At 48.4% G+C, this 25081-nt stretch overlaps 1 long non-coding RNA gene across 1 annotated transcript in view; it reads right to left on the minus strand.

The window, feature by feature from the left end:
• Window positions 1-10673: 10673 nt before the first annotated feature.
• LOC137528794 (uncharacterized) overlaps window positions 10674-25081 on the minus strand; it is a 137047-nt gene continuing 122639 nt past the window's right edge. Inside the window, exon 6 of the long non-coding RNA XR_011023466.1 lies at window positions 10674-10706. This is a non-coding gene — a long non-coding RNA (uncharacterized lncRNA). The remainder of the gene's footprint in view (window positions 10707-25081) is intronic.

Genomic DNA, 25081 nt, shown 5'->3' on the forward strand with positions numbered 1-25081 from the left:
CCCCCCCCCCAAGAAATCATAATTGGTGGCGAAAAAAAACCAAGACATATATTATTTCGTTGTGTTAAGTAGTAATAAAGTTATAGGCGAATGAATGGAAGGAGCGCTCACAGGTGAAAATTGCTCTGTTTTTTTAAGGGAAAAAACCCTTGGAGGTGAAGTGGTTAAAGTCTATGGGCTCGATTCACAAAGCGGTGATAACCCAGTTAAAGACTTTAGGCGTGATAACCATTTTTATCATGCCTAAACTCAGTTTAGGCATGATAAGTTTAGGCATGATAAGTTTAGGCATGATAAGTTTAGATAAGTTTAGATTGCGCGCAAAGTCCCGCACGCAAAGCAGCGCCATTAAACTCTATGCAAAGTGCACCAGACTTTGCTAGCGCAAAACTTTTGATCAGCTGTGCACTGCGGTGCTAACCCAGTTGGTGCTTAAACTTATCACGCCTAAAAACTTATCACACCTAAACTTATCATGCCTAAACTTATCACACCTTGGGCCTGATTCACAAAGCGGTGCTAACAGTTAGCACGCTGGTGAAAAGCCCTTTATCACGCCTAAACTCAGTTTAGGCATGATAAGTTTAGGTGTGATAAGTTTAGGTGTGATAAGTTTAGGCATGATAAGTTTAGGTGTGATAAGTTTAGGCATGATAAGTTTAAGCACCAACTGCGTTAGCACTGCAGTGCACAGCTGATCAAAAGTTTTGCGCTAGCAAAGTCTGGTGCACTTCGCATAGAGTTTAATGGCGCTGCTTTGCGTGCGGGACTTTGCACGCTATCTACACTTATCTAAACTTAACATCAGTGGTGCTCAGCAGAGCTCGAATATTCGAGTAGCTCGAATATTCAAGCTCTTTTTCAGCTATTCGAGCTCGGTATTCGAGCTCCGAATAGCTGCAGCTATTCGAATGGGCTATTCGCGTACACTCGAATAGCCCATTCACTATTCGAGCTATTCGAGCAAACGGCGCTATTCGAGCTCGGTACCGAGCTCGAATAGCGTCATAGCCCAGATTGATGTCCTTAGAGCCAATCAGAGGGCTCCCAGGCCCTCTGACGGCAGCCAATCACAGAGGGGGACCCTGGCCAGCCCCTACCCTATAAATAGCGGCCGCCATGTTACGTTTCTCCGTCCTTGCCTGAGACTTGCATAGAGAGAGAGTTGCTCCTTTGTGCTTTGGCTTAGCAAGAGCTTTATTGTGGTCATTTACCTAGCGTTTTTGCTCACATACACCTCCTATACACACCTATATTGTTGTTAGTTAGTTAGACATTGTATTTTAGTTAGTAGCTTTTGTGTTACATAGAGACAGGCCAGCTGCTGCAGGCTTACAGCTTTAGGCCTCAGGGCCTGCCTGTGTGGGCAGCTGTCCTCCTGTCCTCTGTTTATTTCTCTCATCTATACCAGTATTTCTGCTGTCCTTTACTACTGATTGTATTAGTATTGTAGTTATATACTGTAACTGTACTAGGACACTCACTGTCACTGTTCATAGGCTACTAGCTGCTCCTGCGTGTGCGTGCACTCACTGTCTGTGTACACACTACACACACTCTATTTCCAAGTTCTGATAACTGATTGATTATTGTAATTGAATATTGTAATTAGTTAGTTGTACTCACTGTTACTACTTACTGTACTAGGAGTCTCGGACACTCAGTCACTGTTCATAGGCTACTAGCTCCTGCGTGTGTGCACTCACTGTCTGTGTACACACTACACACACTCTATTTCCTTCTGATAACTGATTGATTATTGTAATTAGTTAGTTGTACTTACTGTTACTACTTACTGTACTAGGAGTCTAGGACACTCAGTCACTGTTCATAGGCTACTAGCTCCTGCGTGTGTGCACTCACTGTCTGTGTACACACTACACACACTCTATTTCCTTCTGATAACTGATTGATTATTGTAATTAGTTAGTTGTACTTACTGTTACTACTTACTGTACTAGGAGTCTAGGACACTCAGTCACTGTTCATAGGCTACTAGCTCCTGCGTGTGTGCACTCACTGTCTGTGTACACACTACACACACTCTATTTCCTTCTGATAACTGATTGATTATTGTAATTAGTTAGTTGTACTTACTGTTACTACTTACTGTACTAGGAGTCTAGGACACTCAGTCACTGTTCATAGGCTACTAGCTCCTGCGTGTGTGCACTCACTGTCTGTGTACACACTACACACACTCTATTTCCTTCTGATAACTGATTGATTATTGTAATTAGTTAGTTGTACTTACTGTTACTACTTACTGTACTAGGAGTCTAGGACACTCAGTCACTGTTCATAGGCTACTAGCTCCTGCGTGTGTGCACTCACTGTCTGTGTACACACTACACACACTCTATTTCCTTCTGATAACTGATTGATTATTGTAATTAGTTAGTTGTACTTACTGTTACTACTTACTGTACTAGGAGTCTAGGACACTCAGTCACTGTTCATAGGCTACTAGCTCCTGCGTGTGTGCACTCACTGTCTGTGTACACACTACACACACTCTATTTCCTTCTGATAACTGATTCATTATTGTAATTAGTTAGTTGTACTTACTGACTGTTACTACTTACTTACTTACTGTACTAGGGACACTCACTCAGTCACTGTTCATAGGCTAGCTCCTGCGCGTGTTTGCGCGTGCGTGCACTCACTGTCTGTAGTGTACACACACTAAATTTACTTGTGATTACTACTGATTATTGTAAGTTGTAACTGCTAGTTGTACTTCCTGACTGTTACTACTTACTTACTGTACTAGGGACACTCACTCAGTCACCTCACCCACCAACCCACTCCATTAAAGTACCCCACTTTTCACCCGCCCTTTTAAAAAACTTTTGTCTATACGCCCAAAACATCGAAGATGTCTGGAAGTGGCAGCCAGCGCGGTTTGGGCAAGGGGAAGGGCAGCAAGGGAATCAGGAGGAGAGGGAGCAGCATTGTGGCAAGCCGCGGGCGCGGGCGCGCCACCATGCACAGTTCCGCAGCAGCAGCAGCGTCAGTGGCTAACATTCCTCTCATAGCCACTGGCCGTGGACGCCTTGGGCGCCGCCCAGCAGGAGCATCTGCAACTCACGCTGCAGAGACACAGCAGCAGCAGCGTGTAGCACCTGCTCCGATTTTCCTCCAGCCGGGTCGGAAACGTCCCATTGAGGAAAAGCATGCAGACACTGTGGTGCAACTCATGACGGAGGATGAGCAGCCCGCCATCAGCTCTGCATCTGAGGCCTCCACCCTCACCACCACCACCACCACCACCCCTGTTCGCAGCAGCCGCCCAGCAGGGTCTGGGGAGGAGGCCAGTTCACCGTCACTCGCCGACCTGTCATTCAGCAGTCTTTTGACCCCAGGCATCATGAGTAAATTGTCTGCTGTTGTTAGCGATCTTGAGGAGGAGATGCTGATGGGCACTTTGGGGGATGAGGGATTGGACAGCAAGACTGTGGCGACAGTCAAGCAGCCCATCCATGCATCAGGAGAGGAGTTTGGGGGGTCCTCATCCCAGCAGGACATGTTTCAGGAGGGGGAGGATGTTGATGACCCGGTGACAGACAGAGACTGGGTGCCACCACCTCCAGGGGATGTCGTCCTCAGCAACTCTGAGGAGGAGGAGGAGGATGCTCTTGTGGGCCTTGCAAGGAGGCGCATCATTGCAAGCATTGGCAGCAGCAGTAGGCAGGTCCCACAGCCTGCTGGTGTCTCAGGCTCAGCAGCAGCAGCAGCAGCATCTGCCAGTACCACCACCAGCCGCACCCAAGCCCCCCAAGCCCCCCCCCAAACCACCACAGGGAGACAGGCAGCAGCGCTTCCATGCCGTAGGGGGATGTTTCTGTCACCAATCTGGCGCTTTTTCACCATGCCCACAGTGTACAGCAAGTACGCCACTTGCAACCACTGTCAGCGGAAGTTGAGCAGAGGTGCAGACCCCTTAAAGTTCTGCACCAGCTCGCTCATCAACCACCTTGCTGCAAAACATTTCCACCAGCATCAGGAGTTCCAGAGGCTGAAGGCATCTGGTGCTGGCAGTGGCACCACACCCATCACTGCACAGCCTTCAGCAGCAGCAGCAACAGCAGCCACCCGCCCTCCTGCTCCTCCAGCAGCACCAGCAGGAGTGCGGAAACGCACTGCTCCTCCCCCCTCTGCAACTCCTGCCGCCGACACTGAGGCCTGTTCTGGCAGCCAGTCCTCAGTGGCCTCCTCCGCTGTGTCTGCTGATTCCCGTGCCAGCAAAAGGCCACGCCAGAGCCTTTTGAGCGAGTCCTTCCAGGGGGTGGTTAGGGCTCTGCCTCCCAGCAGCCGTCGCGTGCGGCAGCTGAACGGCTTGCTGGCACGGGCCATGTGCTCCCAACTCCTGCCGTACACGCTCGTGCAGGAGGGGAGCGACATTCGTGCGCTGCTTGCTTGCGCAGCCCCAGACTGGCAGCTCCCCAGCAGACACTTTTTCTCCCGCAAGGCCATTCCTGCACTGCACCGCTTTGTGATGGCCAATGTGGAGCGAGGGCTGGAGCACGCGGTTGGTGAAAGGGTCCACGTCACCATGGACTCCTGGAGCAGCCGCTTCGGGACAGGCCGCTACCTGTCCTTCACTGTCCACTGGGTCAGCTTGGTGGAAGGGGGTGAGGATGGGAGAGCAGCAGCGGGCACAGCAGCAGCAGCAACACAGTGGGTGGTGCCACCCCGCAGGGTCAGGGGAACTGCAGCAGGTTCCTCCGATCCTCTGCCATCCTCCGGCACACCTGGCCAAACCCCCCGCCTCAGCAGCAGCGTGAAGGCCCGCCACTGCCAAGCGCTGCTGCACTTGGTCAGCCTTGGGAAGACCAAGCTGACGGCAACCCATGTGTTGGCCAAACTCCAGGAGCAGGAGAGGATTTGGCTGACCCCCAGAGGCCTCAGAGTCGGAGAGGTGGTGGCCGACAATGGGGCCAATCTGGTTGCCGCAATAGACAGGGGAAACCTGACCCACATCCCCTGTCTTGCCCACGTGCTGAACCTGGTGGTGCAGAAGTTCTTGCGCACCTACCAGGGGATGGGCGAACTGCTGGAAACGGCAAGGAACGTTGTGCGTCACTTCCGGTGCTCGGCTGCAGCCTGTGCGAGCCTGGAAGACGTGCAAAAGGAGCTGGATCTGCCACGCCATCGGCTGATCCTTGACGTTCCGACTCGCTGGAACTCCACCCTGGCGATGTTGGAGCGTCTGGTTGAACAGAAGCGCGCTGTCAAACAGTACCTTGCCCTGGCCACTGTTTCCGCCGCTCAGAGAAGGGACAAGACCAGCAACATCCCGTCCATCGTCCCCGATGATGACTGGAGGCACATGCAGCAGGTGTGCTTAGTGCTGGCTCCCTTTCTGCAGGCCACTAACATGGTGAGCAGGGACCATGCTATGGTCTGCGAGTGGGTGCCCCTGGTTTGTCTGCTGAACAGGGCCCTCGATGCTTTGCTGGAACAGGGAGCGGCAGCCTTGGACCAGCAGGAGCGGCAAGCAGCTGCACAGTCCACCTCTGAGGGGGAGGAGGAGGAGGACTTGGTGGAGGTCCCTGACCTTGCTGCTGATGAGGGGGAGCAGCACAGTGCAGCTGAGTTGGTGCGGGGGTGGAGAGAGGATGAGGCTGACGAGGCAGAGGAGGAGGATGAGGACAGCAGCACTGCCGTCGATGTGCCAGCAGACGTGGCCCGCCTCTTCCCAATGGCAGCGCACATGCTGACGTGCCTGCGCAGAGACCCCAGGGTGATCCAGATGAAGCAGAGGGAGGACATCTGGATCAGCATGATGTTGGACCCACGCCTCAAGGGGAAGTTGAGCCAGTTCCTGCCGCCTGCAGGAGGAGACCCAGCGCAACAAATAAGGAGCTTGCAGCAGGCCCTTGTTGAGCGCTTGGAGGAAGCCTTCCCCCAGCCTTCCACCCCCACTGTCCAGCAGCCAGCACAGAGGCAGCAGCAGGTGCCTGCATCCAGCAGCAAGCGCCCCACAGACCTGCTGTCTCTCAGCCACGAGCTCTACAGGACTGTAGAGGCTCCGGCAGCAGTGACTAGAGAGGAGGTGCATGCAGCAGCATCCTCCACCGGTCACAGCCAGCGCCTGACCCGCATGGTGGCTGACTACATGGGGTCCTACAGCGGGCTTGACAGCGATGCCCCTGTTGATCCCATGGAGTATTGGGTCAAGCGCCTGGAGATCTGGAGCGAGCTGGCGCAGTACGCCCTGGAAGTGCTGTCCTGCCCCCCTTCCAGCGTGCTGTCCGAGCGCTGCTTCAGTGCAGCTGGTGGTGTGGTCACCGAGAAACGCTCACGTCTGTCTCACAAGTCTGTGGACAGACTGACGTTTCTCAAGATGAACCAGGCGTGGGTGGAAGGCGAGTTCCTGGCCCCTGTTGTCGGCGAGAGGGGGACATGAACTGGCTAAGAACCATCGTTAATGTGCCTTACCACCCTTTACCACCTCCTGGCTCCTGCTCACTAAGCCAGCCTGGTTCACTTTGACTATTACGTCGCCTGCAGCCACACATTTTACACCTACAGTGGGCTGCTGTGTACTGCCCTTCTGCTGTCTGTCTGTGTTTCCCACTGCCAGGGTACACAGATTTACCTTCTGCTGCCACTCTGCCACCAGCTATTACGTCAAACAATAGCTATATATCTGTGTAATTTGTTTTACAAACAAAACCAAAAAACCATAAAAAAAAAAAAAAAAAAGGTTTAATTTTTCTGAGGTGCCCGGGTTGAAAACTGTGTTGTCCCAGTTGTGTATTGGACACGATGTGGGCTGCACGACCGCTGTCTGGGACCTCCTGTTGTGTTCATTTACGGCCTGGTATCACCGCTAGGTACCAGGGCTATTATGTCACGCTGCCTGCCTGCTGCCACACTCACACTACTCCTCCATTCCTCCTGATGATGCTGCTGTCTGTCTGTGTTTCCCAACGCCAGGGTACACAGATTTACCTTCTGCTGCCACTCTGCCACCAGCTATTACGTCAAACAATAGCTATATCTGTCTGTGTAATTAGTTGTAAAACCAAAACTACAAAACCATAAAAAAAAAAAAAAAAAGGTTTAATTTTTCTGAGGTGCCCGGGTTGAAAACTGTGTTGTCCCAGTTGTGTATTGGACACAATGTGGGCTGCACGACCGCTGTCTGGGACCTCCTGCCTGCTGTGTTTATTTACAGCCCTGGTATCACCGCTAGGTACCAGGGCTATTATGTCACGCTGCCTGCCTGCTGCCACACTCACACTACTCCTCCATTCCTCCTGCTGATGCTGCTGTCTGTCTGTGTTTCCCAACGCCAGGGTACACAGATTTACCTTCTGCTGCCACTCTGCCACCAGCTATTACGTCAAACAATAGCTGCTCACATTACTCCTCCATTCCTCCTGCTGCTGCTGCTGCTGTCTGTCTGTCTGTGTTTCCCAACGCCAGGGTACACAGATTTACCTTCTGCTGCCACTCTGCCACCAGCTATTACGTCAAAAAATAGCTATATCTGTGTAATTGGTTGTAAAACCAAAACTACAAAACCATAAAAAAAAAAAAAAGGTTTAATTTTTCTGAGGTGCCCGGGTTGAAAACTGTGTTGTCCCAGTTGTGTATTGGACACGATGTGGGCTGCATGACCGCTGTCTGGGACCTCCTGCCTGCTGTGTTTATTTACAGCCCTGGTATCACCGCTAGGTACCAGGGCTATTATGTCACGCTGCCTGCCTGCTGCCACACTCACACTACTCCTCCATTCCTCCTGCTGATGCTGCTGTCTGTCTGTGTTTCCCAACGCCAGGGTGCACAGATTTACCTTCTGCTGCCACTCTGCCACCAGCTATTACGTCAAACAATAGCTGCTCACATTACTCCTCCATTCCTCCTGCTGCTGCTGCTGCTGTCTGTCTGTCTGTGTTTCCCAACACCAGGGTACACAGATTTACCTTCTGCTGCCACTCTGCCACCAGCTATTACGTCAAAAAATAGCTATATCTGTGTAATTGGTTGTAAAACCAAAACTACAAAACCATAAATAAAAAAAAAAGGTTTAATTTTTCTGAGGTGCCCAGGTTGAAAACTGTGTTGTCCCAGTTGTGTATTGGACACAATGTGGGCTGCACGACCGCTGTCTGGGACCTCCTGCCTGCTGTGTTTATTTACAGCCCTGGTATCACCGCTAGGTACCAGGGCTATTATGTCACGCTGCCTGCCTCATTGACTGCCTGCTGCCACACACTCATCCTCCTCCTCCTGCTTCTGAATTTACCTCCTGCTGTCTGTGTGTTTCCACTGCCAGGGAGCACATACAATGGCGCTTCCAACATGCGTGCGCCACCAGCTATTTGTTACGCTCAAAAATAGCTGCATTTCTTTAAAAAAAATTTTTTAAAAGAGAAATAAGTGAAGAAGAAGACGATATAGAAGAAGATGAAGAAGATGAAGAAGAAGAAGATGAAGATGATGAAGAAGAAGAAGATGAAGAAGAAGAAGAAGATGAAGATGATGAAGAAGAAGAAGATGAAGAAGAAGATGAAGATGATGAAGAAGATGAAGAAGATGAAGAAGATGAAGAAGAAGAAGATGATGAAGAAGAAGAAGAAGATGAAGAAGAAGATGAAGAAGAAGAAGAAGAAGAAGATGAAGAAGATGAAGATGAAGAAGATGAAGAAGATGAAGAAGAAGAAGATGAAGATGATGAAGAAGAAGAAGATGAAGAAGATGAAGATGATGAAGAAGAAGAAGATGAAGAAGATGAAGATGATGAAGAAGATGAAGAAGAAGAAGAAGATGAAGAAGTTGAAGATGAAGTAGATGTAGAAGAAGAAGATGAAGAAGATGAAGAAGATGAAGAAGAAGATGAAGAAGATGAAGATGAAGAAGAAGATGAAGAAGATGAAGAAAAAGAAGATGAAGAAGAAGAAGATGATGATGAAGAAGATGAAGAAGAAGAAGAAGAAGAAGAAGACAATATAAAAGAAGAAGATATAGAAGAAGATATAGAAGAAGAAGATATAGAAGAAGAAGATATAGAAGAAGAAGAAGAAGATATAGAAGATAAAGAAGAAGAAGAAGAAGTATATACAGTACTGAACAAATTTCTGGACACAACTTCTCTTTTCAACTTTTTTTTTTTTAAAGGAACATCCCCACATAATCACTTGCTGTTGTTACTTGGAAAAAAAGAGGTTTCTTGCATCATTCACCCTCAAAACAAGTGTTGGAAGCTATTTAAGGCCATTTCGAATAGTCAGCTCGAATAATGAGCTCGAATACCGACTCGAATAGTGAGCTCGAATTCCGAGGTCGAATCGAATAGTAAAAATTATTCGACTCGAATATTCGACTGATCTCGAATAATTTACTATTCGAATTCGACCTAACTCGAATTTTGAAAAGGGGTATTTGAGCACCACTACTTAACATGCCTAAACTTATCACACCTAAACGTATCACACCTAAACTTATCACGCCTAAACTGGCTTTTCACCAGCGTGGTGCAATGGTTACCACGCCTAAAGTCTCTAACTAGGTTAGCACCGCTTTGTGAATCGAGCCCCTAAACTTATCACACCTAAACTTATCATGCCTAAACGGAGTTTAGGCGTGATAAAGGGCTTTTCACTAGCGTGCTAACTGTTAGCACCGCTTTGTGAATCAGGCCCCATGTCCGGTCTGCATTGCAGTTCAGTCATTATAACACGTAAGTTATGCAACCACTGTGAACCTAGCCTCAAACCGCAGCGTCAATCAATTTGAGCTGTGCAAACTATCTTACTTTGAATCTAGTATCTGTGATAGGGTATCTATTGTAATAAATCGTCTCATTAAGGCCCGGTTCACATTAGCGGTTGTTTGCCAAACGGACCGGATGACCTGACCGGGTCCGGACCGGATCCGGATCGGAACCGTACGGTTCTGATCCGGATCCGATCCGGATCCGGTCAGGTTGCATCAGGTGGTAATCAGGATGCGATCCGGATCCGTTTGGCAAAGTTAACGTAAAAAAAAAAAAAATGTTGGGGTCTGGGAGGTCAGCAGAAGGGGGACCTGTGGAATCAGGCCCTCTGCTGTTTAGCACTCACCTCCACCTCCGACATGCTGCCAACATCCTGCCAACACCTCCAGCTCGTGCTGCTCCACTCCAAAATGCTTGCCCATGTGTCCCCAGCCAATATCGCCGCAAAAATCCGCATAGGAAGTGGGGTAGAACATCCGGATTTCTCAGCCAGTGTGTTGTGCGGCCTCCGGTTCCCATTTGTTTGTATTGGCCGGATGGTGCAGTCCGGCTCCGCCCCGGATACGGCTGCCGGAGGGGCCGGATGAAAAAATAGCGCATGTTGGAACGGAGGCCGGAGTCCGGATCCGGCCCGGATCCGGTCCGGCTCCGGTTCTGCAGAACGGACCCATGTGAACGGACGCATAGGCTTTAATTGCTATGCCGTGCGTCCGTTCCGTCCGTTCTGCAGGCGGTGCGGCTCCGGCACGGCGATTCCGGAGGGCCACCGCAAGTGTGAACCGGGCCTTATGGAAATTTCTCACTGCTGTTAGCAGAGCAGGCCTTCAGACTCTCAGAGCACATAGGAAGATTTACTGGCATCAGCAATACAAGGATTCTGTGTTTTTTGGGATGATAGCACAACTGCAGAACTCACATTTATTGGCAAGTCTTATCCCCTTACCTGTTGTGTCAGCGCTTGTTTCACAGAAGAGAGCTGAAAATGAAAGAACAAAATATTGCTTCATATAACCGATAATTACGAGAAACAGCAATTTGCAGGCAGGTAACTGGTATCACACTCCAGAAAAAAAGAGAGAATTAAAATTAGAGGAAAGCAACTTGGCAGCTAGGAAAGATACAAGAATCCATTAAAAAAGGTAAAGGGGCCCATTGACAATAGAATCTTCCTTGTGCAATCTTTAACCACTTGAGGACCGCCCCCAGCCGATGGGCGGCGGCAAAGACCGGGCCCAAACGACCGCAATACGGCCATCGGCGGGGGCGGCATCAGCGGTGGCTGTGCGGCGATCGCGTCATCAATGACGCGATCGCCGCCGGCAATAGACTCCGCCCACCCTGCTCGGAAACCTGCCGGCCAATTAGCAGCACCGGCGGGTTTCAAATGCGGCGATCAGCCTATGGGAAAGCGTATAATACACTTTGTTATTGTAACAAAGTGTATTATACTGGCTGCCTCCTCCGCTGATGGTCACTCGTCGTGCGACCATCAGAGAGGACAGGCAGCCTGCAGATAAGTGCACACAAACACTCTTTGCCCCACACAGACCACCCGATCGCCCACCCCAGCCCTCAGAACCACCCCTGACCACCCCAGCACACCAGTATCTGCACCCCACCACCCACCTAAAAACCCATCAATCACTCCCTGTCACTACCTAGCGACGCTATCCCCTCGGTTAGGTCCCAAACTGCCCCCTAGGGTCCCCTGATCACCCCCCCTACCCTCAGATCCCCCCCAGACCCCCCTCCCAGACCTCCCCCCTGTATACTGTATACAGGTATATAGCTGCCTTACCCACTGATCACCTGTCTATCACCCATCTATCACCTGTCTATCACCCCTTGTCACCACCACCCATCAGCGCAGACCCTAAACTGTCCCTTGGGGGCACCTGATCACCCACCCAGACCCTCAGATTGCCCTCAGACCCCCCCCCCCCCTCCTGATAACCTCCCCAGTGCATTGTTTACATCTATTCTCCCCTGTAATCCCTCACTGATCTCCTATCCTCACCCCCTGTGTCAGATCAGGACCCAGTCTGCCCCGTGCGGGCACCTAATCAACCCCCCACACCCTCAGATCGCCCTCAGACCCCCCCCCCCCCCCCCCCAATCACCTTCCCAGTGCATTGCATTTGATTGTGCTGTAATTGTATTTGATTGTGCTGACATTCAATATCATTGTGCTGACATTCAATTTGATTGTGCTGTAATTGTATTTGATTGTCCCGTGATTGGCTTTGATTGTCCCGTGATTGCCCTGTGATTGGCTTTGATTGGCCTGTGATTGGCTTTGATTGTGCCGTGATCGGCTTTGATTGTGCCGTGATTGGTTTGATTGCCCTGTGATTGGCCTGTGATTGGCTTTGATTGGCCTGTGATCGGCTTTGATTGTTGGTTTGATTGGCCCGTGGTTGGCTTTGATTGGCTTTGTTGTCTCGTGATTGGCTTTGATTGTCCTGTGATTGTTTCTGATTGCCTCTGATTCCCCACTCGCCACCACCCCCCTGTCACTATCCTAGTGATCTAAAAACAGTGATCAGTGAAAACTGTCACTTTTTTAGTATCACTAGTGTTAGCAGTTAGGCCAGTTAGCTAGGCCCCTTTGTAAGTGTCAGTTAGTGCTCAGCCCACTCCACCACAGTCACTAATTAGCGTCATCACTGTCGCTAATCAACATTGGTACTATATAGTATCTGTAACTGATCATTACTGATCGCAGTCAGATCTATTAGGGTCACTAGGATCCACAAAAAAAACGCAGTGTTTGCCCGATCAGGCCTGATCGTTCGCCTGCACTTGCGTTCAGCCCGCCCCACCGCAGTGACAGAATTTTTTTTCTGATCACTGCAAAAAACACTGTACAATAGCTGTGGCACTGTAAACCTCAGTTTTGATTTATTTTTTTATCAAAACTCAGTGACCACAGCTTTCTACCTCTCAAATACTCCCTTTTGCTAGGTAGGTGCTCTTTTTTTCTGGGTAGTCTCAGAGGAATACCCCCTAAATTTAGCAGCCCACCATGGCAAGAAAGGGATATTCCGATGATGAGGTTCTCAGGTACATGGCCCAGTCGGATGAGGACGATTGGGACGCCTCATTCGACGAATCTTCCGGGTCAGAGTTTGAACCTCAATTGAGCAGTGGCTCACTGACCGATAGTGATGACGAGGTTGAGGTCCCGGCTAAAGCCAGGCGTACCACACCCCATGTTGTTGGACCGCAGGTGGCGCAGGATTGGCCTCAAGGGCAGCAGAGTGGTGTTCGTGCTGGTCTGAGATTTCATGGTGGGGCAGGCACCAGCAGCACAACATCTCCTGGACCTAGCACCAGTACTTCCGTAGACCCTGGTGAAGTGGCGAGCACCAGCATGGAAGTTGAAACTGGTTCGGTGGCACGTGCAGTAAGATCCCAGTCGCAGCCACCAAGAAGACGGGCCCGTACTACCCCATATCGCCCCGATGTACCTTCAGGAAATGCTTGGATACACTAGATACCTGAGAAACATATGCTTCATTCCTCATACACCTAGCCGGTCCATTGAAATGTTCTGAGATACGTTGCCTCAAAGGGCGGGGCCCCCTGCTTGTGCTGCCCCGTGCCCGGGGGGTCCCCCCTCTCCGGGAGGCCTCAACCGCCCTCGCCCTGGAACAAGCGTCCAGGGTGACGGGCGGCCCAGTCACCGGGGCAGCTTCGGGCCCCGTATCCGTCTCCAATCCATTCTTTTACCCTGTACAGGCTAGGACAACAGCAGTTGACACCTTTCAGGACTTAGTGGAGAGTGAACTGGTCCAGTTGCAAAGAATTTCTAGAGCAAGCTCAGACCTCAGTAGACGAGAACGAGATGCGCTTCAGTCCCTCCAAAATGATGCCTAAATTGTAATACGTAACGTAGACAAAGGAGGGGCTGTGGTCGTCTTGGACTCGCCATGTATAAGGCTGAAGCTTTGCGACAACTAGGAGATGCAGACACTTACCAGGTCTTATCGGGTGATCCCACTCATCGGTTCCAGGCAGAACTCAAAAAATTATTAAACCTGGGCCATTCTTTGGGGGTGTTTTCAGAAAAGGAGAAGGACTACCTCATGGTGGAGAAACCGGTGATTCCCATTTTCCACCATCTCCCAAAGGTACACAAACCGGACGTTCCCCCCAGGGGCCGCCCTATTGTTGCGGGCATTGGCTCCTTGGGGGAGCACCTGGGCCAATGGGTAGATGGTTGTCTCCAACCCTTGGTCCAATGGTTACCCTTTTTTTATGTGATACAACACATTTACTTAATAGCCTGGAACCTTTAGAGTGGTCTAGCCAGTATACATGGGTCACAATGGATGTGGCTGCGCTCTATTCTTCTATCTCCCATGACCTCGCCCTCAAAGCTTTGGACTTTCATATCCAGAAATATGGCTCATTTTCTATTGCTACCAGGGACCTCCTCATGTTGGCAGTAGATCATCTATTGACCCACAATTATTTTATGTTTGATGGGGTTTTCTACCTCCAGAGATGCGGAGCTTCAATGGGAGCCAAATTCTCCCCATCCCTGGCAAATTTGTTCATGGGATGGTGGGAGGAGCTCCGCATCTTTGGAGGGGAGAACCCCTTTATTGATTATATTTTTTGGTATGGGAGGTACATAGATGATCTGCTGCTGATATGGGGGGGGTCCCCCAGACGTTCTGCCTGATTTTCTGACATACTGTAATCATAACAGTTATAATTTATCCTTCACCATGTGTCATAGCCCTACCGAGATAGATTATTTGGATCTGACTCTGTGTGGCTCTGAGACTTCAGGCAGAATTATTACTAAAACTTTTAGAAAAGCATGTGCTGGGAATTCACTTTTGTTGGCTTCCAGCTGTCACCTGAGCCACACACTGAGGGTGATTCCTTATGGGGAGATGGTCAGAGCCACTCGCAATTGCTCCGATTCCAGCGCCTTGGGACAGGAGTTGGATCTGGTGGGGGAGAGACTCCGGGAAGCTCATTGATTCAGAAAGCTAGACAGCAGGTGTTAAAAAAGGATCGTCAGGATCTTCTGGGTGCGGGATCCGAGGGCAGGATCAGGCGAAAAAGAAATTTGACCTTTACAACTCCTTACAGTTTGGAGTATAATAAGGTCATTAATATAATAAAAAAATACTTGCCGGTCCTGCATTCGGATCCCAAACTTCGTAGGATCCTGGAGGAAGGCTGTACTTTCTCTGCACGCCGCACCCCTACTTTGGGGACCCGTCTCTCCCCGAGTCTCTTTTCCAGCTCTCCTAGACCTGTTCCAACGTGGTTGGCTCATAAAGGTTCCTTCAGGTGTGGGTATAGCACCTGCAGGTACTGCTGCGTCCACAACTAAACACGTGAGATTATTTCTATCTCCAAAGGTGAGAGATTTGAGATGAAGCAATACATAAATTGCAACTCTAGCAATGTAGTTTATCTCATCACCTGTGTTGCCTGTGGACTGCAGTATGTGGGGTGTACTACCCGCCCTTTGAGGCAACATATCTCAGAACATTTCAATGGACCGGCTAGGTGTATGAGGAATGAAGCATATGTTTCTCAGGTATCTAGTGTATCCAAGCATTTCCTGAAGGTACATCGGGGCGATATGGGTAGCTTCACCTTCCAGGGTATTGATAGGGTAGCTTGCCCACCCAGAGGAGGTGACCTACATAGATCCTTATGGAAACGGGAGGCTCTGTGGATATGGAGATTAGGTACACGCATACCAACAGGCTTGAACTCTAGAATGGATGTCAGTCTCACTTATGATATAAGGGCTTAATTCTCATGCCTTTTGACTCTATCTGCTCTCCCCTCCCCCTCCTTTTCTTTGATTCCCTTCTGGGGTTCAGTTTTATCTGTACAATGTCCTTGTCCTTAAGCTATATATTTATCTTGATGCTTAACCATGTCATCTTTGTTTTTTTTTTAATTTTCTACATATTTCATGTTTGTATACTGGCTATGCCATTTTATATGTATATTGTATGTGTTGCTTTAAGAGCTAAGGCCATGCCCATTGGGGGCTGGCACTTGACTACTTAAACCTGTGATGAATATGTGTATGCTGGCTATGATTAAGGAGCCTTGAGCTCTGATACGCGTCAGCCTTTTTGTTCTACTGATGTGCCAATAAAAATTGAAGGAAGTTTTTTACCCATCCATGGTGTAGCGGGACATCTTTGTTTGCTTGTACAATGATGCAATGTTATAAAAAAAAAAACTACATAACTGAAAACAAAAAAATATATGAGACACTTTTCTTTGCTACTAATGTTCTATTTGTTATCTGTTCTACACTACAATTCATTATTCAGGTTTGCTTTAATTGTGCTTTACATATTAGAAGACTAACACCTCAACCCCGCCACTGGGAGGCGTTAGTATCAACAGTGCTAATCCCGGCATTCAAATGACTGACACTGAGATCAACCATTCGGCACCAGAGCTGCAGACATCCCATTTAACAGACGATCTTTACAAGTTCCCCTTTAGATCTCCTTTGACAACTTAAGGCACAATGACAACATACTATTATAATACCATCGCAGTGCTTGTGTGTATATCATGTATTGTACTTACCTAGCAACAGGAGGCCGGAGGAGACTGACAGGTACGTCAGACACATCTTTCCCAATTACAGGCACAGTGCAGAATACTTTTTGCCATTGTCACACCAATATACTAGGCTGATTTGCATAACAAATCAGTATGTTTATGATGCACGTCATCGTCCTGACGCCAAGAGCTGAACGCAATACACAGATGAAATACACCAGAAATACCTTACCTGCTGAATATTTATGATGCATTGCCAGCCCTGTCATTTTGATAGCTCTAGACACATACATGTAATAAAGGCACCAGGAAAAAAGGTCAATTTGAACTTAGAACATCCTCTCTGCTCTAAGGCTACTTACACACTAAGACATAACATACATAACGTGCACCTAACGCAACGCATGGTGGTGCGGAAGAGGATGTTAGAGTGAGCTCTATCAGCATAAGGTCTACCTTGGCGCTGATTAGCCGGCGGGACCTCGTGATGCGGAGTGAGACACTCCGCATCACGTGGTCCCGCCGGCCAATCAGCAGCCGCCAGTGCAGTGCATATTAAGTAGCCATGTGCGCAGCTACTGTAGCGGCATCTCCCCGCCTCCTCTCGCCCCCCACTGAGCATGTGCAAACAGTCTAAAGTGGCTCAAGCCGCTCAGAACGCACAGTACGCTGCACTTTGCCCGAACGTGCAGCGTTACTGTGTAACGCAATGTGGGCAGTGTGAACAGCCTCATTGACTTTGTAGTGCTGTGCGGTGGGCTGCGTTACAGGCTGCTCTAACGTGCGCCTGTAACGTCCTGGTGTGTAAGTAGCCTAAAAGATACAGAACAGCATAATGACCTTTAACCTCCTTAGCGGTAATCACGAGTTCAGCTTGCGGTAGGAAAAACATGCCAAGAGCGGTATCACGAGCTGCACTGGTGGTAGCTGCCGGGAGGTCTGTGCAGAGCAATGCACCCAGCGAGCGTTTTAACTCACCTCCCGGGGGATCCCGACCACCATTCTTCTTCCTCTCCTCCGAGGCTCTGCTTCCCCCTGATGAGATCGCCATCTGTTGTTATGAGGACAGCTGGCAATCTCACTATAGGGTTACAGGGCCACCCAGAGGACGGAGGAAAAACTACAGCGCTGGATCCCAGGACGGTGAGTGATTGCTTAGCTGCTGCAGATCTCCCTTGCAGCATGATTTTTTCCAGGTTTTAGGATCTAAAAGCATGCAAAAAAATTACACTGCTTTTAAACCCTAAAATCCGGAAAGAATCATAACGCCAAGGGGTTAAACAAAAACATTTCTTTATTACAGCTGGTACAAATCCTGAAATAAATTGGTCCGCCGGACCAATGAGCAAAGTGTACCAAAGAGGACTCACCAAGATCGAGAACTGGAGGAGAATCGCGAAAAAGAAAAAAAAAAAAAAAAAAAGATGCCCGGTAGAAGCCGCTTTAGGCGGCGAATCGCGAAGGCTCTTTCTCCCAGGCGGACACATCCCCTTCTCCTCCAGTTCTCGATCTTGGTGAGTCCTCTTTGGTACACTTTGCTCATTGGTCCGGCGGACCATCTTCACTGGTTTTTCATGCATGTTTTCCGTTTTTCTGCCACTGCAATACTCATCTTCGGGGTACTTTTACCACAAGTGTGGCTTTCATCACTCTAGCACTTCAGCATTCTGACTATTCCAGTCTGAGCTTGGATTTTTTCATATGCACTTTGCACATGTCACTTTCTTATCCTTTCTCATCTCATCTTGATTTTTACCGATGAACTATTGTGGTTGTGAGTAAGGGGGATGGGCTGTATTTATTTGATAATTTGATTATTTAACTATTATATTATTTTTGAGTATCATGAACTGTAGCCATTGGCTGTGTTACATTGTGTCCACCTGGGGCCCATTGTTTTAATTGTTTTTAATAGATTGTGTAATTATAGTACAATAAAGCTCATTAATTATTTACTTAGATGGTTGTGTGGTGCGGTCCTTCAGGATTCATCTTTGTTTTTGTAAATTATTCTGCAATGTAACTGAGCATTGTGAACTAGCCCAAAGGGGTTTTGTTTTTGTTTTTTGCTTGTTTTTCTTTTTTTTCTGTTTATCTTTTCATTATACAGAGCTGGATGAATTGCATTAAACATCAATGGAATTTCTATGTATTAAATGCAAAATGCATGGCTTCTCTGTAGAGTTCCCTATACAATAAATGAATAATGTCTTTAAATAAAATGATTATGCAACTGTAGATTTAAATATGGAAACACAGAATTTGTCAGCCTCGGGTCTCTTCTTTATTTGCATCCTCTCCACGATGTCGGAGTGTATTTACTGAGTAAATATGAAGCGGGCGCATTTGCACAAAAAGGCAGCAAATAGAAAAAGTCCATCCCCAGCAACAGTCTGCAGGGCTGTTACACTCCGGTCATACTAGTCTTACTTTTCATCTTTGGATAGAAGAAGGAACAACTAAAATCCTTCTTCAGGTTTAATGCTTATAAGTGCATTACACAGAAATGACACCAGAAAATGCTTTGTGTATGCAGCTAGCAAACCTAAAAGGTGCCAACAGAGCAGCAGCATCCACAAGGCAAACAAGGCAGGTGCCTGGTGGGTGTCAAGGGGCTCACCTGTGATCTTCTCTGTATGTGTAGTACAGCTAATGCTGGGAATACATGATGAGTTTTTTTGGCAGATTGATGGCTAGATAGATAATTTCTGACAGGTCCGATCTGATTTTGATCGTTTTTCTAATCACTTCTATACAAATCGATCAGAAAAACAATCGAAAAGATCAGACCTGTCGGAAATGATCTATCTAGCCATCTATCAGCCGAAAAAACTCATTGTGTATTCCCAGCATGAGAAATATAACAGCAGTAGCAAAGAATTGTCATTTTGTTTCCAGTACAGGAAGACATAAGAAACTTCACTTGTTATCTATGTAAAAGAGCTTCTCTGAGCTCTCAGACCCAACTTGGGTTGGCTACAGTGCTGTTTTCTGGAGCACTTATACATTAAAGAAACAGATTTAAATAAGATTTTTACTGCAGGAGAGGTCAAATGGTCATTGGCTTTGCTCTGTTTGCATAATTTAAAATACAGAATGTGGTTTCTAATTGCAAATATAACAGAATGATACAATGTTATAAAACAAACAAAAAAAAAAAAGCGATATAACTGAAAATAAAAATATAAGCCTCCTTTCTTTGCTACTAATGTTCTTTTAATGATCTGTGCTACACATGCAATTCATTATATCATGGGGTTTTTTTTTCGCTTCAGTGTCCCTTTAACCCTCCTGGCGGTTAATTGTTCTGCAGCTGCGCGGCCGCGGGAGGTTTTTTTAAGCCTATTTTTTTTTTTATCATGTAGCTAGCCTAGCGCTAGCTACATGATTCCCCCCCTCCCTGCGGCCTCCCTCCCACCCATCCGATCGCCGCCAGAGATCAAGCCCATCCGGAAATCCCGTTCTAAACGGGATTTCCTTCAGGGCTTCCCCCGTCGCCATGGTGATGAACGGAGTGACGTCATCGACGTTGTGACGTCACAGGGAGTCCCGGTCCACCCCATAGCGTAGCCTGGCGGCGATTTGCCAGGCTGCGCAAGGGGTATGCGGGGGGGCCCTGTATCGCGGCGGGTAGCGGCACATCGGCCGCGAGCGGCGGCGATCGACCCGAACACGCAGCAAGCAAAGTGCTTGATGCGCGTTCTAAAAAAAAAAATATAAAAATCGGCCAAGCAGGGCGTGAGAAATCCCCCGCGGCGGCTTACCCTGAGCTCAGCTCGGGGTTACCGCCAAGAAGGTTAAGTAACGAAAGGGAACCCCAAATCTAAATGCAATTCAATGTCCTAGCCATACTGTATAGACAATTATCTTGTCGCTTTGTTTGTGATATCTAACTATATCTATAAATAATGACTTTATGTGCATTAGCAGTCTTCTGAGTGTAAGTTATCAAAGGGAATTATACAAGGAGGTTCCTTACGTCAGCGGTCAGCAGAAACCCTTCCTCATCACCAGGAAGGAGAAGATGATGGTGTTTGCATTACATCACAGGGTTATTGTGTGACTTCAACCTGTAATTAGCAGTTCATGAACTTAGTTTTCTCTTGTCATTGCACAAATATCTTGTAAAAAGATGAATGTGACTTGTGAAGAACAGATCTAAAGAGAGGTCATCAGGCAAATATCCAAACTTGCCCACCGCTCCTAAGGACAGCAGCCAACTAAAATAACTGTGAATAGTTTAAGTGGACCTGAACTCTTGCTATGGACAAAAGGAAAATAAAGAGAAATGCACCCTGTATACTGTATATTTAGAGAGTTTAATTCCCCTTCATTTGTGTCTAATCTCTAGTTGTAATTTGATCTCTCCCGTGTCAGCTGACTGCTTATTGCAGATAGACATTTGAAAGCACAGGCTGTAAACAATATGTCTGCTTCCATGAATCAGGAAGTAGAAACTGTGCAGATTTATATTAGGATTTGTAACAGCTGTAACAAAAAAATGTTCTTTGTTCAAAGGTTATTATGCTGTTGTGTCTCTTTTATGCTGGGAAAACACCATACAGATTTCTGTTATGCTGGGAATACACCATACAGATTTCTGTTATGCTGGGAATACATGACGCGATCCTGCCACGTCCCCGTGGAATCGATCCGCCGCGTGATCAGACACGTTAGAAAAACTGACCGTGTATGCCCAGCATTATGCTGGGCATACACTATTCATTTTTCCCTTATCAATCGAGCCGCTGATGGCTCGATTGATAATATCCGACAGGTCCGATGACCCGCCGGATCCCCGGACAATAGCGGGGAATCGAGCAGAAGATAAGGAAGCGCCCGCGGGGACGAGCGGGAATCGATCCGGACAGCGGCCAAGGAAAACCTTGGTTAGAAAAAAAATGTACTTACCTGGGGCTTCTTCCAGCCCCCTGCAGTCTATCTGGTCCCTCGCTGTCGGCACGGTCCGCACTGCATTCCATTCAGTGTTGCGCATCTACTCAATCGCAACTCAATCTCCTCAATCGCAGTTTGTAAGACTTGCAACTGCTCAGGTGCAGAGTGGATCCTTCGTTATCGGTCCCGGTAACTTCGGCCAGTCAGGGCCAGTTGGCACAGTGAGAGAGCGTGCGCTCCCCCATGGCCAGGATCGTTCTGCAGCTGCTCAATAGTATTGTGCGGGGGGGCGTTGCCGTGCGTCTCCACAGTAGACCCCGACTCCCGTAGTCACCGGGAGCAATAATGGACCATCCAGAAGGCGGATGTGATGATCTGCTCGGCTGCCTGTGCAGGCAGGCAGTTTTTTGGCCATTGTTTTGTTTGCATGCTGCAGGACTCTGGAAAGAAGAGCTTCTGTCAGTTTTACAGCTTGTGCTTGCTGAGGAATTTGCATACGTTGTCATGCAAATTGCCTGGCCACATTCATTGGAGGCGTGTACTATAAGTACTATGTGTTTCCCACAATGCTTGGCTGATCATAAGGAGTCTTCCTGTAAAACACTCTGGAGAATGTCAGCCATGCTCTTTGTTTGAAGATCAGCTTAGAGTAATTCCTGGAAAACTGCACTAGGCAGGTTTCCTTAGTGCAGTTAGGATTGCTTATCTGTTTGTTTGTTTGTTCTGTTGCTATTGTCCTGTCCCAGCGGTGGTCGACAGGAAATGGTTCTGATCTCTGTTCTTGGAGTATAGCTGGTGCAGCGGTTGCTACCAGCTATCTCTTCTGTTCTGTCTCCTTGGTATTAGTTGGTGCTGGGGTACCCGTCCGGGCTGCCAGCAACCCCACTATTTGTTATTGAAGAAATGTAAAAGTTTGAAACCGAGAGCCTAATATAGTGCAGTACGTCTTAGTAGATGGAACAAGACAAACCAACAACAAGTAATATACTCACAAGTCTGGGTTACCACTAAGGCAACCACTGGAAATGCAGGTGGGGAGAATTATAACCTGACCCCACTCAGGTTTAAGAAGTCGCTCTCTGTAGACAGGAAAAATGGGTATACACCCCTCCACCAAGGGTGGACTAGATCAGTGTAGAATGAGGAGTAACAGAGGTGCCAAATTAGAGTAAAATCTTTTAAAAACAACTTAAAAGGAGGGGGTTGGTGGTTACCACCCTCAAGTATATAGTGACCAGCCAATGAGTCGTATATAAATAGACAATATAGTTTATTTTGCCTGGAGATTTCAAAATAAACTATATTGTCTATTTATATACGACTCATTGGCTGGTCACTATATACTTGAGGGTGGTAACCACCAACCCCCCTCCTTTTAAGTTGTTTTTAAAAGATTTTACTCTAATTTGGCGCCTCTGTTACTCCTCATTCTCCACTATTTGTTATATACCATGTACAGCGCTACTACGGTGTTGCCACTATATGTTGCCGCTATACACATAAAAAGTAATAATAATAACCTATCATATATATCGGAGTAAGGCTAGGTCCACACTTGTCCATTCAGGATCGGATCCGTTTCAAACGGATCCGTTTTTCTAAACTTTTTTTTTCTCCCCCCGTTTTTTCAGAAAATGCATTTTTGTAGCATACGTTTCCAGTCCGTGAAAATGTATGCCCAGCCGTGGGGGGGGGGGGGGGGGGGGGGAGAGGCAGCCACCGTACTGGAGGGGTATAGCAGGCAGGACAGGGGTGGCAGCGGTTAGCCGGGAGGGGGACATCCCCCCTCCCTCACCTGGGTCCTCCATCCCCGCTACCCCTCCAGCTAGTTTGCGCAAAACTTGTTACAGTGTATAGCGGCAGCGAGCGGGGAGCTTACCTTCTACTTCCTCCGCTCGCTGCGTCACTGCCTGCAATGCCGCCCTCTATACTTCGTGGCGCCACCCCCCTCCCCACTGACCGCTGCCACCCACGTCCTGCCTGCTATACCCCTCCAGCATGGCGGCTGCCTCTCCCCCCACAGGCTGGGACAAAGAAAATGGATCAGTTTCTGTGCCCAAAGATGCCTGTGTAGAGGGGGATCCGTTTTCCTATTGCCCTTCACTACCCCTGCGTGTATCAAGATCCATATCTTTGCATGAAAATGCAGCAGATCCAGACCTTCCGTTCAGTTTTTGAAATCGGGTCCCTGCAAACGCATATGGATCGTTTTTTTGTTTGGGTAAAGACGGCTGCTATGCTATTTTTAACATTGCTATCCGTGGCTCCGGTTTTCATCAGGTTTTAAGAACTGAGCCACGGATATGTTCCCGGACCTAGTGTGGAGCAGTTCTAATCCTGGGTAGCAGTTGGGGGATGTGGAAGTGGCAGGGTTAGCTTACAGAGCAGCAGGCAGGCCTGCACCAGTGCTGTTGTGTAGTGGCGTACATGTACAGCCTACAGAAGAAGTGTCTTTAAGCTACAGTCAGTGACTCTCAGCTGTGGCGATTCTTCCATGAAGCAATGTATGTGCTTTGGGGCCCTCTCACACGGTGTGGCACTGTAATTTTACTGCACCCCACTGCAGGGCACGAGGGCAATGAAAGTCTTGAAGACTTTTATACTGCCGTGGTACGGCGCGATGCAATGAAAGTGATGTTTTCACTGCACACCCGACACTCAGATAAACCTACATAACCACGCGGCTGTAGCTGTGGCGATCTGCGGCAGACTGAGAGTCATGCAAGTCTATGGCGACGCAGGGATGTTGAAAATGATAGTGGCGACGCATGCGCTGAAGCGTATTTTTTCAATACGTTTCTGTGCACTTCCGTATTTCCGAAAAGTGAGTGCAAGCTAGCGTCACTTCCTGTTTGGCTGAAGGGGATTAATGCGGTAATCCCCGAAGGCCTGTTTTTGGCGGTGTGGCCCTTGGGCTGCTGCCAAGCCGTAGTATGCTTCAGGTTGGTAACAATTAGAGGGTGGCAAAAGATGGTTCCGCTCCCCAAATGTCCCCTTCCTCACACTTCTAGTCTTCCCCTCCCTAGATGCATGGCGCCGCTTCACCTGCTCTCAGCATTCTAGTGATGGGATCTCCATCCCCCATCCAGCATCCTTTATCTATGGCTACAGCAGTGCCTCATGTGACCTGTTACATACTGCTGGGTCACATGAGGCACCGCTGTAGTCAGAGAGGAAGCAGAACTTCACGTGTGGCTGGTGATCCCATCACTAATCTGCTGAAAGCGGGTGAGCACATATCTGGCATCCTGAAGATTGGATGCTGCTGGCCAGCAGGGAGGAGATGCTGTCATGGAGGAAACATAGAGAGGTAAGCGTAGTACCAGTGCATGCAATGCAAAGCCCAATGTGTCTCTCTGGTCCTGCTTCAGGTGGTAAAAAGTCTAGAACTGGCCCTGACTCTCAGAGCTCTTTGGGGATGCAGCTTGGGGTAGATTTGGCATATTAACCTCCTTGGCGGTAACTCCGGGGTAAGCCGCGCAGGAGGTTTTCTCCGGCCCTGCTGGGCCGATTTGTTTAATTTTTTTTTTTGTTGGACGCAGCTAGCACTTTGCTAGCTGCGTCAGCACACCGATCGCCCCCGGACCCCGTGCGCTGCCTGGCCAATCAGTGCCAGGCAGCGCTGAGGGGTGGTTCGGGACTCCCAATGACGTCCCGACGTCGGTGACGTCATCCCGCCATGGCAACGGGGGAAGCCCTCCAGGAAATCCCATTATTTGAACGGGATTTCCTGATCGGAGATCGCCGAAGGCGATCGAAGCGGGCGGGGGGATGCTGCTGAGCAGAGGAAAAAAAAATTTAAAAAAAAAACTGCTGCGCTCCCTCCTGGCAGAATTTTTTATACCGCCAGGGGGGTTAATGAGTACCATAGAGTAAAATGGAAATTCTGCA

The sequence above is a fragment of the Hyperolius riggenbachi genome, chromosome 8 (assembly GCF_040937935.1).
Source record: "Hyperolius riggenbachi isolate aHypRig1 chromosome 8, aHypRig1.pri, whole genome shotgun sequence".
NCBI lineage: Eukaryota > Metazoa > Chordata > Amphibia > Anura > Hyperoliidae > Hyperolius > Hyperolius riggenbachi.